Genomic DNA, 14,744 nt, shown 5'->3' on the forward strand with positions numbered 1-14,744 from the left:
GTACCTTGGCTCATCATTTGGCTCTACATCAATTATGTTGCAATAACCATGTTGATCTTTAATCTGTATCTCCGATGGGTTGATATACGTATTTCCTGGGTGTGGAAGCATGGAAGCCAAAGTAGCCAGGGCATCATCCATCTCGTTGTGGAGCCTGGAATATATCTAAACTCGATAAACTTGAAACTTTTGCTAAGGTTCTCTAAACACTGTTTGTATGGAATGAGCTTGCTATCTCTAGTTTCCCATTCACCTTGAATTTATCAAATGAGTAAGTCGGAATCTCCCAACACCACTAGCTCATGTACATCTAGATTTATGACCATATTTAAACCCATGATGCAGGCTTCATATTCTGTCATATTATTAGTACAAAAGAAACAAAGTCGTACTTTGGCGGGATGATGATGCCCGATTGGTGAGACAAGAACCGCCCCAATCCCTACTCCTTTGACATTGACCGCTCTATTAAAATATAATTTCCACGCATAAATATCATCTTGAACTTCTTCCTTAATTGAATTAATCTCTTCATTCGGAAAGTAAGTTCATAAAGGCTCATAATAATTGTCAATTGGGTTTTCTGCCAGATGATTGGCCAATGCTTGTGCTTTCATAGCGGTACGAGTGACATATATAATGTCGAACTCTGTAAGTAAAATATTCCACTTTGCCAATATGCCTGTGGGCATAGATTTTTGAAAAATATACTTCAAAGGATCCATTCGAGATATGAGGTTGGTTGTGTTGGACGAAAGGTAATGCTTTAGTTTTTGAGCAATCCTAGTTAGGGTACAACATTTTTTTTGTAAAAGAGTATATTTTACCTCATAACTTATGAACTTCTCGCTCAAATAATAGATTGCATGTTCCTTTTTGCCTATGATATCATGTTGTCCTAAAACACAACCAAAAGAGTTGTCCATCACTGAAAGATATAAAAATAAAGGCCTACCAGGCTCTGGTGGGACCAATACTAGAGTATTTGCTAAATATTCTTTAATCTTGTCAAATGATTCTCTACATTCGTCTGTCTATTCAATAGAAACATCCTTTTTTAGTAAATTAAATATTGGTTCACATATAGTGTGAGCTAAGCAATGAACCTACTTATATAATTCAACCTCCTACGAAAACTCATGACCTAGGTTTTATTCTTTGGACGCGGAAATTCTCGAATGGCTTTTACCTTGGAGGGGTCCACTTCAATACCTCTGCGACTAACTATGAAACCTAAAAGTTTCCCATATATAACTCCAAACACATATTTGGTTGGATTGAGCTTGAGATTATACTTTTGTAACCTTTCAAAGAATTTTCTCAAGTCACATACATGATCAACTTGTGTTTTGGACTTAATAATGACATCATAAATATATACTTCTACTTCTTTATGCATTATGTTATTCAAAATAGTAGTCATTGCTCTCATGTACATTGCTCCCGCATTCTTTAAACCCAATGGCATGACCCTGTAGCAATAAGTACCCCAAGGGGTGGTGAAAGCAATCTTTTCTGCATCTGTTTCATCCATCAAGATCTGGTGATATCCGACATAGCAATCCACAAAAGATTGAATCTCATGTTTAGCACAATTATCAACAAGGATATGAATATTGGGTATCAGAAATTTATATTTAGGGCTTGCTTTGTTCAAGTCCCTATAATCAATACAAACTCTAAATTTACCATCTTTCTTTGGTACAGGCACCACGTTGGCCAACCATGTGGTGTACTGAGAAACCTTGATCACATTTGCACTCAATTGCTTCATGATTTTCTCTTTGATTTTATCACTCATGTCAGTTTTAAAATTTCTTTGCTTTTGCTGGATCGATGAAAAATTAGGGTATGTGGGGAGTTTGTGGACTATCAAATCGGTGCTTAGACCCGGCATATCATCATAAGACCAAGAAAAAACATCTTTATACTCGAAAAAAATCTAAAAAATAGCATTTCTAATATTTTGATCCTCATGAATACTTATCTTTATTTCTCTAATTTCCTTATTAGTTCCTAAATTAATTGTCCCAGTGTCATTTAAATTAGCTTTGGGCTTATACTCAAATTGATCTAATCCCTTTTTACCTCCTTATCAGCTTCATCTTCATCGTATTTATCTACTACTTGATTTGCTGATTCAAGATTAGACAACTTTTTAGGATCTAGATGTGAACTCCGTGTGTATGCCATGTTATTAAAGCCAGTATTAACATAAAAAAAAATAAAAAAATGAAAATTAAAAGAGAAAAGAAAAGATAAATTTTACTAGGAAACCAGAATTACATTTCATTGAATTGAAAAGGATAGAAGGGTTAACATCAAAGCAGAGAAATTAAACTAAGTGGATTACAACCTTGAGAATAATCCAAAATACAATAGAAAGAAAAATAGAACAATAAAATAAACTACCAAGACTCCTTCCTTATGGGGTGAGAGGAGCGGCTTCCCAGTTAGTGAGCTTGACATTTGGTTTGATGAACTGCACATCTACATGACTAGGGCCTTCACCCATATGAACCATGTTTACTTCATAGAATATTTTCTTGAGACCTCGACATATTTCATCTATATCCTTATTAGCTGATGGGTATTGATTCTTTTCTTTTTGAGCTTTCATAAAAGATTGGCTAATATGTGGAATCAGATCTGGCAATTTCAAAGCCTTTTTTTTCCTGCTCTTTCGCCCATTTTCTATTTGCTGCAGTCAGTTTAAAGCCTAAGCCAAAGGTGTTTTGGCTACCATATAGATGTACAGGGTTTATAATTCCTTACAAATATACCCTAATCTTTTTCTAGGTTCATAACCATTTTATAATATTTGGTTAGCCACCATGATTGAAGTAGAAGAGAGATGAGGCCTCAGAATTGACATGCCCTCCATAATTTGATCAGCTGTCACAATGTCAAAGGATTGATAAATGAAAGATTCACAACCCCCTTTTATTTTGATACAAGGTACAAAAGGATCTCAATATATGGGAAGGTCATACTCTCCGTGAACAATGATTTCTTGATTGTCGTGTTTAAACTTAACCAGTTGGTGAAAAATAGAAGGTATGGCTCTGGCCATATGGATCCATCATCTTCCTAAAAGTAGGTTGTAGGAAGTATCCATGTCTATTACTTGAAAGGTGATCACAAACTCAACTGGTTCAATAATTAAAGCAAGATCAATCTCACCAATTGTGTCTCGTTTTACACTATCAAAAGCCCAAACACACACATTATTAGATCAGATCCTATCTATGCTAATTTTTAATATCTGCAAAGTAGAGAGAGGGAAGATATCTACTCCTGAACCTCCATCGATTATTATTTCTTTTATTTAATGTCCTTCATATATGATAGTTAGATGCAAAGACTTGTTTTCACCGAAACTTTCTGTAGGTAACTCATCATCAGTGAGAGTGATTCTATTTGCTTTAAATATTTTGTGAACTATCCTTTCCAATTAACAGACCATAGTTTTCTTCGGGATGTATGCTTCATTCAAAAGCCTAATTAATGTTTGATAATGTTCTTTAGAATGTATCTATAAGGATAACAATGATATTTGAGCTGGGGTTTTCCTCAACTAGTCAACAATGGAATAGAATTGAACTTTTATCTTCTTGAGAAATTCCTCAGCCTTTTTTTCACTGTGACAGGTTTTTTCACTGTGACTATTTTTATACTATTTGTGTCTCTTTAATTCTTTTGGAGCGTAACATCTTTTTGATCGATTCAAGCCTCCTATTTCATTTTTCTCTTCAATGATCTCTTTTTCTTTGTAAGTCATAGTGGTTTTGTTGTAGTTCCATGGGATGGTTTTAAAGTTTATCACTGGGAGTTACGCTGCGTGTCTTATGACAACTGTCTTAGCCATCTTTCTTACGTTTATACATCGTTGAACAAACCATGTAGGACCGTTCAAAACATATAGTTTTGGCCCATCTTGCGATATTCCTTTCGGCTTTACAGGAATATACAATACCATCTTTTTAGAATCTTAGGGCCTTGTAATAGAACTTTCTCCCTTCATAATCAGTGGTTCTCTTTGCATAGACTTTATTGCTTTACCCAAGTTTTCCTTCGAGGCGCCTATTTCCATCACTGCTTGGCTTATTGTCCTGTGATCTCTGTCATCCCAAATCATCCCCACAATATGTGTATTATTGTGATTGAGAAGTGGATTATTGGTGACATTCAGTGCTTCCTCTTTTTGTATCAAGATTGTCTTACTTTTGATCAACTTCTCAATAGCTCTCCTTAGAGTCCAACAATTTTTGGTACTGTGACCTTGAGCGTTTGAATGGTACTCACACCTTACATTGGGATCGAATCCTCTTGCATTGAAATTCACATTGGAGGGAAAAATAGGTTCAATCTATCCTAATTTTATCAATCTCTACAACATGCTCATATATGATTCTCCAATTAGGGTGATGTCTTCCCTTTGCCCTGTTCTCTTGTATAATCTGCTTGAACATATTTATTACGTGGGGTGTGAAAATTTTATTATTGTGGATGAAAACCTTGTGGAGCAGGTGCCCGACATTGTGGGTGCTGAGGAGGTCAGACATATGCTTAAGTATTAGAAACAACAGATTGAGGTGGATAATAATGTTAAGGAGGGCTGGGTTGCCCATTTAGACCTGAACATAAGGGTAGTTTCTTCCTCTTTGGGCATTGCCCGATCTTGATGCCATTATAGATCCTTCTTTTTTCTTTTTTTGAAACCACCTGATCCACTTTGAATTGCTTGTGTAGTGGCCTTGAGAGCTATATGGCTCACAATTTTTCCTGACTTTATGCCATTCTTTTCTATTTCTCTAATTTTTATTGCTTCAGTGAAAGTCTTACCCACAACGACAAATAAATGATGAAAGAAATCAGACTCTTAAGCTTAGAGAAAAACATCAATCAATTCTTGGACTTTCATTGGGGGTTTGACTCTAGATGCCTGTGCTCTCCATTTTATGGCATATTCTCTGAAACTTTCCATTGATTTCCTCTTCATGTTAGCGAGAGAAGTACGGTCAGGGATAGTATCAATATTATATTGAAATTATTGGACAAAGTCTTGAGCCATATCATCCCAGACATGCCAATGGGAGATGTCTTGGTCGATAAACCATTCTGAGGCTATTCCTGAAAGACTTTCTCCAAAATAAGCCATAAGCAATTCCTCTTTCCCTCCTACTTCTCTAAGTTGATTGAAATACCTTTTTAAGTGGGCCATCGGGTCACCATGACCACTATATTTGTCAAATTTTAGGGTCTTAAACTCTATTAGAAAATGAATATTAGGGAACATGCACAGATCCTTGAAAGAGACACTTTTGTGTCCTTCTAATCCTTGTATGTTTCACATACTCTACTTCAGACTTCTTACTATTTTGCTTCTCTATTCTTGTTCTTCATTCTTAATAACCTTCTCAATCACGATATGAGACCCGGGCTGATGAGTGGGTTGATATGAATTTATGAGTTTGAACATCAATTCAGGAGGATGGAATAGATCATGATTTGGCTCACCATTAGGCTTCTGTATTGTTGATTGAGGGTCTGCATTGGTTGTCATTGCCAAAATAAAAAGTGGGTTGTTTGTGAAAGAGGGATTTGGAGGACGCATAGTAGATGTGCCAGCAACGCTAGACACATTAGCATATGAACCAAATCCAAGTGGATAAAGTAGATCGCCAATTTGGGCTTAAGTAGAGCTAGGATAATTCGCATTCGAAAGTCCAGGAATAGAGGAAGGTGGATTTTGCCCATTTATCCAGGCTTGAGACATTTTCGCAATTTGTTGCTTTATTAACCTATTCTCCTCCAAAGATGCGAACTCTTGTGAAATTAACTGATCTCGATTTTCTTCGTTGTCATACTCCATACCATCTTTTAGAGTCATATTTCTTTTTCCTTTGTACCTTGTGTTATATAGATGGGATGCCAGGTTAACCACAAACCAACCACCTTACTACTTATTTATGAAACAAAAACAAACGTGTTAGGATTTAAAGTCTTACAGGTATTGATATATTGATAACAGCTTACATGTCATGCACCTAAATGATTTTCATTTCTAAAATGAACTTAGGAAAGCACTCTTGTTTCATCCCGGCTTTTGGTGAATTAACTTTAACTCTCACTATTTAAAGTCAACATTTTTTAATTATTACTTAAAAATTTGAGAGAATTTGATCGAACCCGTCGAGGGTTTCATAGTATCATATTTGACATGAATCACATCATGTAGTTCATGAATATAGTAAATGTTTTTCTAAAAATAAAAAGAATTAAAAACTTGAAACAAATTCAAACCTTTTCCATACATTTCCAAATGTTCTTAAAACAAAGCTTTAATGAAAGAAATCTAGAATTACCTAAAACTAGAATAGACTCAAAATACTGACGAAATACCAAGAAACAAATACCTATAAAGAAACTAACTCTAAGAAACAAACCCTAAAGGACTTAATAAACTATCATCAAGATGCCTTCCAAAGATGTCTTGAAACTCAGTCCTCCTTCAAACTTGAGTAGATTTTGGACAATGCTTTTGGGAGATATGGAGTGAGAGCACGTGCCTAATGACCTAAACTTTTGTTATATCGGTGAAGATACTTAGCATAAACATTAATCAGGGTTTCACTGAGCTGAAGTACTTCTCCCTAGCTTCAATCATACTCTCATTACACTTTCACACCTAATATTAAGTAGTGAAGACAATATGCTTTAGATCTCCTTTTTGTTCATGAAGGTTATCAATCTGATAGTGAAGCACCTATCATTCGGTTGTCTACTGATTTATCTCAACTTCAAATACCTTTTAAAATGTCGTGAACGCCTTGATATTTCTTTTTCTCATTCTATAAAATCCTTTAGCTGAGCTCAAAGTTTCGACTGTGTACTTGTCAGTAAAGCCTTCTCTTTCTCGAAGTCACTCGACTACTGCTCCATAGAACCAATGCCAATATCTAGGTCTTCTTGTAGGGCATGCATGGTAACACAGTGCTCTTTATTAATCTCCTTATTAACTAACCTAAATCTGGCCTTAAATCTTGCCTTATGATGAATCAATTCTTCTCTAGACCTTTCCAGATCCGTATTTAAGATATGCAGAGTAGGTAGATAGTTTTCTTTTACCTCGCGTAAAGCCTGCTTAATCCTGACCTCAATCTCTGCTTCTCGATCCACTGGCTCTCTTGCTGACCTTTCTGGCATGGCTTTAGGAGGAGGCTGATCATGAAACCATGGAAGATACCAATAGTCTACCTCGCCCTTGTTGTGATCTTCAACCATGTGTTTGAAACCTAAAAGTACACATCCTCCCCAAATCTTAAGTATCTCACACTTTCTTAGAGGGATGTTAGAGAGTAATTCATAAATAAACTCTTCCATATTTTCAACTGGCGGTAGGTGCTGATGTCGACCAATTTGTCACATGAATTTGAGTGGTATGTAAGGTTGAACACCTCGAAGACCTATTAAGACGATGTAAGTCTAGAAAGTGGACATATATATCACCTCTTTTGAAGGGAAGCAATGATACTTCCATACTATCTTGTCAGCAGTTAACCCCTTCAAATACTTCTTCCAAGCTCCTATTCCTTTGGGAAAGTTTTGGTCCTTAATCCTCTCATTACGACCCTTGATATAATCATTTCGTTTGACTTGAAAATCTACAATAAATGGATGATAACAAATATTCTCGAGCATCTATAACAACAACAAAATGTTACATCCTTCAAAATAATCTGCCCTATTTTTGCACTTCATCAGGGCCCGATAAATGTCTGCCAGAACCATGGGCATGAGGGTGACCATAGGATTCTTCTCAAAAGCGGTAATCAATGTAGCTAGATTTGTGCTGATATTTCCTCCTCTTATTGGAAATACCATGATTCCCCAAAAAGGTACTATGAATGCATCGTAACTGTGCTTTTCCTAGGTACAGCGGCACCCTCCGTTGTTAAGTTTCAACCCAAACAACTCAAATCCATTTTTTTGACCGTATTTTTCGTACAAGAATTCTAGATGAACCCATCCATTATCTAGCCAGCCCCCTATGTTCTTCTCCTTTATGTGTAACAACTCAAAAAACCTTTTGCTAGTGACATGCTTCGGAATCATAGGTTCTCCTAGTGAAGATTCTTTCCTTTTTCCCATAAATAATCCTATTTCCTCCCGTGTGGGAGTGAGCTCAAACTTGAAGAATCGGAATACTTTATTCAACAAATCCCAAAAATGTACCAAAGCTTCTATCACATCTCTTCATGGTTCAACATTCGAAAAACTCCTTAAAAATCTCAAGTGTTTATACACTTTTCCCTTTCTATAGTCAGTCATATTGTCATACCAAGTCCGCAACAGTGGTGGAGCTTTATCTAACACCATGAATCGAGGTACTTCATCATCCCTTGGTCTCCTGTCTCTCCTTTCGAATGAGTTCATATTTTCCTATAGGATAATGATGGCAAACGAGAATTCTATTTTAAACATCCCAAAACGAAGACAAAAATAATTTTAGAAAGAACTTAACGGAGTGTAATGGAATTAGATTTCAAAATAAGCATGGAAAAATTTTAACTAACAAGACAGGAAGTATCAAAGTCTTCTAAAACATCCTAGAGTAGAGATAATATTTTGATGATGTTTGGGATAGACACATAAGAAATGATTAAATTATTACAACAAAATAGTGGACTGAATTGTCTGATAAAATTTTAACCGTGTTTAACAAAAATGGACTCTATGGTATTTATAAAAGAAATTTTGAATCAAAAGAAATGGATACAACGACACAAAAATGACTCTAACTTGGTAGAAGAGTTCTATGTAAAAACACTATATATTCTCTGAAATAAGCCACTAAATTTTGATTGAACTTCTTTTTTTAAAGATCAATTAATTCATTTAAAAGCCGGTCAATATTCGATATGGTATTTCCTATAATGCAATAAGTAGCATATAAAATGTACATGATGGTCTCGAAAGATGGCATGTGTCCTAGACGGACTCGACCCTTGTGTCGAGCCCCAATAAGTCAAAAATGCACGTGATTCAAATAGAGTGGATTCTAATAGGGATAACTATATCTAAGTTTTAGTTATGGTAGGTTTAACCTAGTAAATTTAGGTATCTAGACTTCCTGTAAAACGAGCAGACAACTTGAGTCGGGCAAGGACAACTTTACTGATAGCAGGACTTTCTAGCCTCACTGTTGGTCCTTCCCGTCCTAAAAATGGGTGACTAAAGAATCCTTTCTAAGAGCGTTGCCTCATCTCTGGTATCTCAAGCTCGGGAGCGTTTACCACATCTCCAAATATAAAGTATCTCAGAAGACTTTGATGGGTGTGCGAGAGATGACAAATTAAAATGGCACGTTAATTTTATTATGACAAATGGTCTGTAGCAAGGCTTTCCAACTTCATCATTAAATTTCACTTATATGTTAAATCTTAATTATTTAGAGGTTAAGTATAATAACCCGCATTTTTGGGCTAGTCTTTGAACCATCGTTCCTACGCGTATAATCTATAATCTTTTGGATATAGAGAATTTGTTAGTTTAAAAGTAAATTTCACCCCACTTTTATTTATTTTTGAATATATTTGAAATTGTATTGATACGTGGCTTACCAGTAGTAGTACTTTTCAGCCTTACCACAAGTTTTGATATACTTCTCATGCCTTTGAGGCATTTATGGACCGTTCTCATTTTCCCCAATTCTGAATAAGATTCTAATATGTTTGACATCTACCACTCCCTATTAGATCGACTTTAAAATGGCATGTTAATTTTATTATGAAAAATGGTCTGTAGCAAGACTTTTTAACTTCATCGTTAACTTTCACTTATATGTTAAATCTTAATTATTTAGAGGTTAAGTGTAATACCCCGCATTTTTGGGCTAGTCTTTGAACCGTCGTTCCTACGCGTATAATATATAATATAAATGATTCCCATGCAAGTATAAGTTTCATGATCTTTATCCTCATGTTTGATTTGATTTTGAGGTGAAAAATGTTCATAAGAATCACTTAGAACAAAGTTGAGCTTAGAGCCTTTGATTCGTCCAAAGTTTGGTATTTAATTCTACAAAGATCTACTTTAAATGTGTATAACTTTAGTATATGCAGAATTTTTCATCTCAAGACCCACCAAATTGTATATAATTGAATTAGCTTTCCAACGATACCAATTTTGCCTTAATCCAATATCCGAGCGAAAAGTTATGATATTTTCCGTGTGAGGCAGCAAGCCGACGTGATAGCGACGCGACGCGTCGGCCAGCGTGTTACGGAACTATTTCACATGCTAATTTAGTTTCTAAAGGATCCAAGGGCACTTTGTTCACTTCCCGTCACCCAAATCCGCCCATAAATTTCAGCCCCCAAAAGCATTATACACTATATTATTCATTTTTTCTCTCAATGAAAAACCCTAGCCCTCTCAAGAACACCATGAACTTCATCAATTTTTATTCAAGAAAAGCAAGAACTCATGTTTCCTAATTTAAGAATGCTTTCAAGATTGTGTTTCTCCTTCAAGATTAAAGCTTTAAGGTACGTGGGAGTTCATCCATGGGTCCTCTTTCACCCATGGAGCCCAAAAATCCTTTTCTTTTAATTAAATAATAAATTTTTCCATTATTATGGTATTTTTTTGGCTCAAGAAAGGTTGAATTTCTTATTTTCATGATGTTTTTAATTCAATTCAGCCCATGTCTGATTCCATGTAAGATTTTAAATTCCTCATGTTATGAATTTGAATTTTTCATGTTTTATTCAAGTAAATTTCATGATAGATCCTAAATTCATGATGTTTAGCAATATTCCCATATTTTAAATTCATACCTTCCACATGTTTGATAAAATTCCCATATCATGTTAAGTTAATTTCAAGATGAATCCCAAGTTATGAATTTTGCCATGTAACTCTATTGTTCCCTCATGTTTAAGACATCCTTACATTCAAGATATAAACTTTACATGTTTTGATGAAACACCCATGTCCTATTTCAAGCGAATTACATGTGAATTCCCCAACTCATGATTTTAGTTATGTAATCACGCTATGCTCCCGTGTTTATCATGATCCCCATGTATTTGCCTAATTGTCCTATGTTAAAGTATTAATCTCCATGTGCTTGATAGAATGCCCATGTATAAGTCCATAACCTCCAAGTGTTTGATAAAATATCTCAGTGAATGAATTGTGAACAATTGACTATGGCTATGCTTTCAAGAATTGCTAGGTTTTATCATTTATGCTATTGAGTCCTGGGGGTATTTATTACTCAAAATCTAGTTGTTTACGTAGTTGCAGTAGATATAGAATAGTCCCAGTAAAAGATCAAGAATAGCAGTACTCAGTCAATTAATAGAACTCAGTGAACTTAGTCAGTTAACAAAACTTAGTAAACTCAGTCCAGTTCAGTCAGTCAATAGAATCAATATGGGTTTAGTCAAGCCTAGTACAGTCCAGTTTCAGTCCCAGTATCAGTTTAATGTTAATAATTACCTCAGACTCCGTATGCACTTTTATTTTCTGAATACCATGACCTGAGCTTATCAGTTATTAGTGCATGCACCAGTTAGTATTCCAGTATAATTCAATTAAGAGTAGGATTGAACACCAAGCGAACCTAGGGATAGGGGCATCCCTGCCAGTAGAGGGTTTGTTCTTAGTAGCAATCCCTGAGTTACAAAACTACAATGCTGGTGTAGGTTTGAGATGTATTCTTGCCAGTCTAGGGTTGACATATATCTCATAAGTTTCCTACCAGTATAGGATTACTCCTTAGTCCTTCGGGATACTAGTTTAGTAGATCCACAAAGCCAGTGTTAGTACTCGTGGTACGGTACTGACACCCTTCCAACTGGGTTACAGGTTGGACCGTAATTAGCTCAGATTTGGGCATGTCGGTTAGATAATACCTCCCATAGTTTCAGTTTTAATCTCAGTATAGAACTCAGCTTAGTTCTACAGAATCAGGACTGTTAGAAATAGTCACTCAGTTATCAGTAATTCAGTTATTTGTAGTCTCAGATATCAGTTACTCAATTATAAAATCTTAGTACTCAACTTCTGTAAAATCTTAATTACAATCTCAATTACAGTCTCAGTACAGTCTTAGTTACAGTCTTAGTTACAGTCTCAGTTACAGTCCTAGTTTAGTATTAAGTTTAGAAATTAGTTCAAAACTCAGTTCAGTTTTAGGTTTGCTTGACCATAGCGTACATTTATCAGCTATTCAGTTATCAATATTTCATTACCTTAATTTATAGACTATTTTAAAATCATGTTATATGCTTGGTCTTGCATTCTCGGATAATACAGTTTTTATGAATTTATGCTCAATTATCTCATGTTACCCAGTTATTCCTTACCTCATATGTATAATACTCTACAGTTTTAGTCCAGTAATTCAGACTAAGTGTAGTTCAGGCTTACATGACTAGTATTCAACTATCAGTCATTTAGTTAATTAGATAAGTTTGTATGTTTATGCATTTATGCTCAATGTAATTGTATATTCAGATCCTCTATTTATGCTAGTCTCCATCACATTGTTAAAGACTTAGTATTCATACAGTATCCATGTTCTACCATATCCCAGCTTCAGTTATATTTATATCATTAAAGTAAACTTTACAGAAACTAAGTGTAGAGATTCACGATCTTATCGAAAAATGTTTGTCACTCATGCTTTAACATATTTCAGTTTTCAGTTTATTCCAGCTTATTGGTAAGTCTACTTACAGTTAGCATGCCTGTTTTACAATTACATATGAAATCAATTTTACTTATTGCATTCACCCCTGCATACTCAGTACATTCCATAAGTACTGATCCACATATACGTTTGTGTGGCTACAGTATTTCATAATGTAGGTACCGATTATAGCTCGCACATCACGATTAAACAGTTGTAGATTCCAGCCAGCAGATGATAAGTTCTCCTACTTCGAGAACTCCAGACAATTTTAGTTCATGTACAGTTCATTTACTTTCATGTGTATTGATTAGTGGTAGTTGGAGGCATATCTCGGCTATCTATAGTCAGTATAGTAGAGGCTTCATAGATGTCAGTCAGAGTCAGTCATGTAATTTCAGTTTCATCCTTCAGATTTATCATAATATAAAACTTTATCAGTATTGTATCTATTTTAGATTTTTAGTATGATTATCTTTCCGCACAGCAGAACAGCTATTTATTATGTTATAATTCAGTTGCTTAACAGTATGCCAGTTCATGGGTTAGCTTGGGATCACTTGTGGTTCCAAGCACCATGTGAGGACTAGAGGGTAGTCTCGGGTCATTACATTAAGAAACAAACTCATTGTTTTATGAATTCACTATCTTACGATTGATTTTTTCCCTTTGTTTTTTATTGACGAATATTTTAACATGCCTAAAATTTTTCTAGCCTGAAAGGCGTTATTAGTTTCTTATAAACTCATAATGATTCATCTATTTGAAATGCTATTTAATATTAATAATATTTAAATAAATTTTATTCTGAGTGATCAATTAACTCAATAAATAATTATTATATTTTATTAATGACAATGAAATAAAAATAATAAAATAATAAATATAAACAAATAAACAAAAGTAAAATACGAAGTATACATAAAGCTACCCCTTAATATGCTAATTTTATTACGATTTCTTAAATCTATTTTTTTTAATTAACATAAAAACTCAAGTTACAAATAACAAAACAACTTCACGTACAAAACCCTTAAAATTTAATTCGAACATAAAATCATTAAGAAAATAAGCAAGTCAAAATGAAAAATGGAACAAAAAGAAAGAAGATCAGAGTATTTATATTTCCTGATGACTAATTCAGTGGTTTTTTGCCAGATTTTTAGCAAAAAGGTGGTCGTCTCGTGTAATTGAAATTTCGACGAGTTGGATTCTGTGGAGAGTCGTCGCGGTGGTGGATCTTAGCCAGAGAATGAGGAGACTCCGGCCAAATTTAGAGGAGCTTTGCTGGTGGTATTTTTGTTAGTTTGACCGCGATTACAGTGGAAGCATGGGGAAAGAAATGGGCACCGAAAAAGGAAAGAGGGGTACAGCGCTGGCGATGGAAAAAAGGGAGAGGGGTGGTTGCGCTGTGGCTGGTGAAGATTTTGGTTTGGCAGCGGCGGATCTGGCTGCACTGACGGCTGTCAGTGGGGAAGCACGCCGTTTGGTGGTGATTTCGATGGCAGGTCATCGGTTTTAAAGGGTTTTCCGGCGGCAATGGTTTCTTAGGATTTTTCAGCTACTGTGAACTCCGGTGAGGGATCACAATATTGAAAACATAACGGTAGATATTGGTAGTCGGTCAATGTGGTGATTCCGATGAAGACTTCACTGGAAAGGCTGCTTTTTCTTTATTCCGTTCAATTCTTCAACCTCTCTCTCGTCTTCCTTTTTTTATTTCACTGCTATTTTATTTTACTGATTTTCTACCCCTTTTTCATGTCTATATATATGTATATGTATCACAGTGAGATGTAATGTGTGAACGTGGCGACAAAGCACTGCATATTTTATGCTCTTACCAGTGAAATCATGCATATATCAGTATGTGTTGCTATGTTTATTTTTGTTTCTGCTTCAAATTTTAACCAAAAAGTGTCTCACATAGTATTTTAATTCATAATAATTTAAGCAAACAACATGCAATAACAAAAAATTTGAGTAATCCATTAACTGTGTGTGCTAAAAAAAACTTGGGACTACTTGAACATTTAAT

The sequence above is a fragment of the Capsicum annuum genome, chromosome 7 (assembly GCF_002878395.1).
Source record: "Capsicum annuum cultivar UCD-10X-F1 chromosome 7, UCD10Xv1.1, whole genome shotgun sequence".
NCBI lineage: Eukaryota > Viridiplantae > Streptophyta > Magnoliopsida > Solanales > Solanaceae > Capsicum > Capsicum annuum.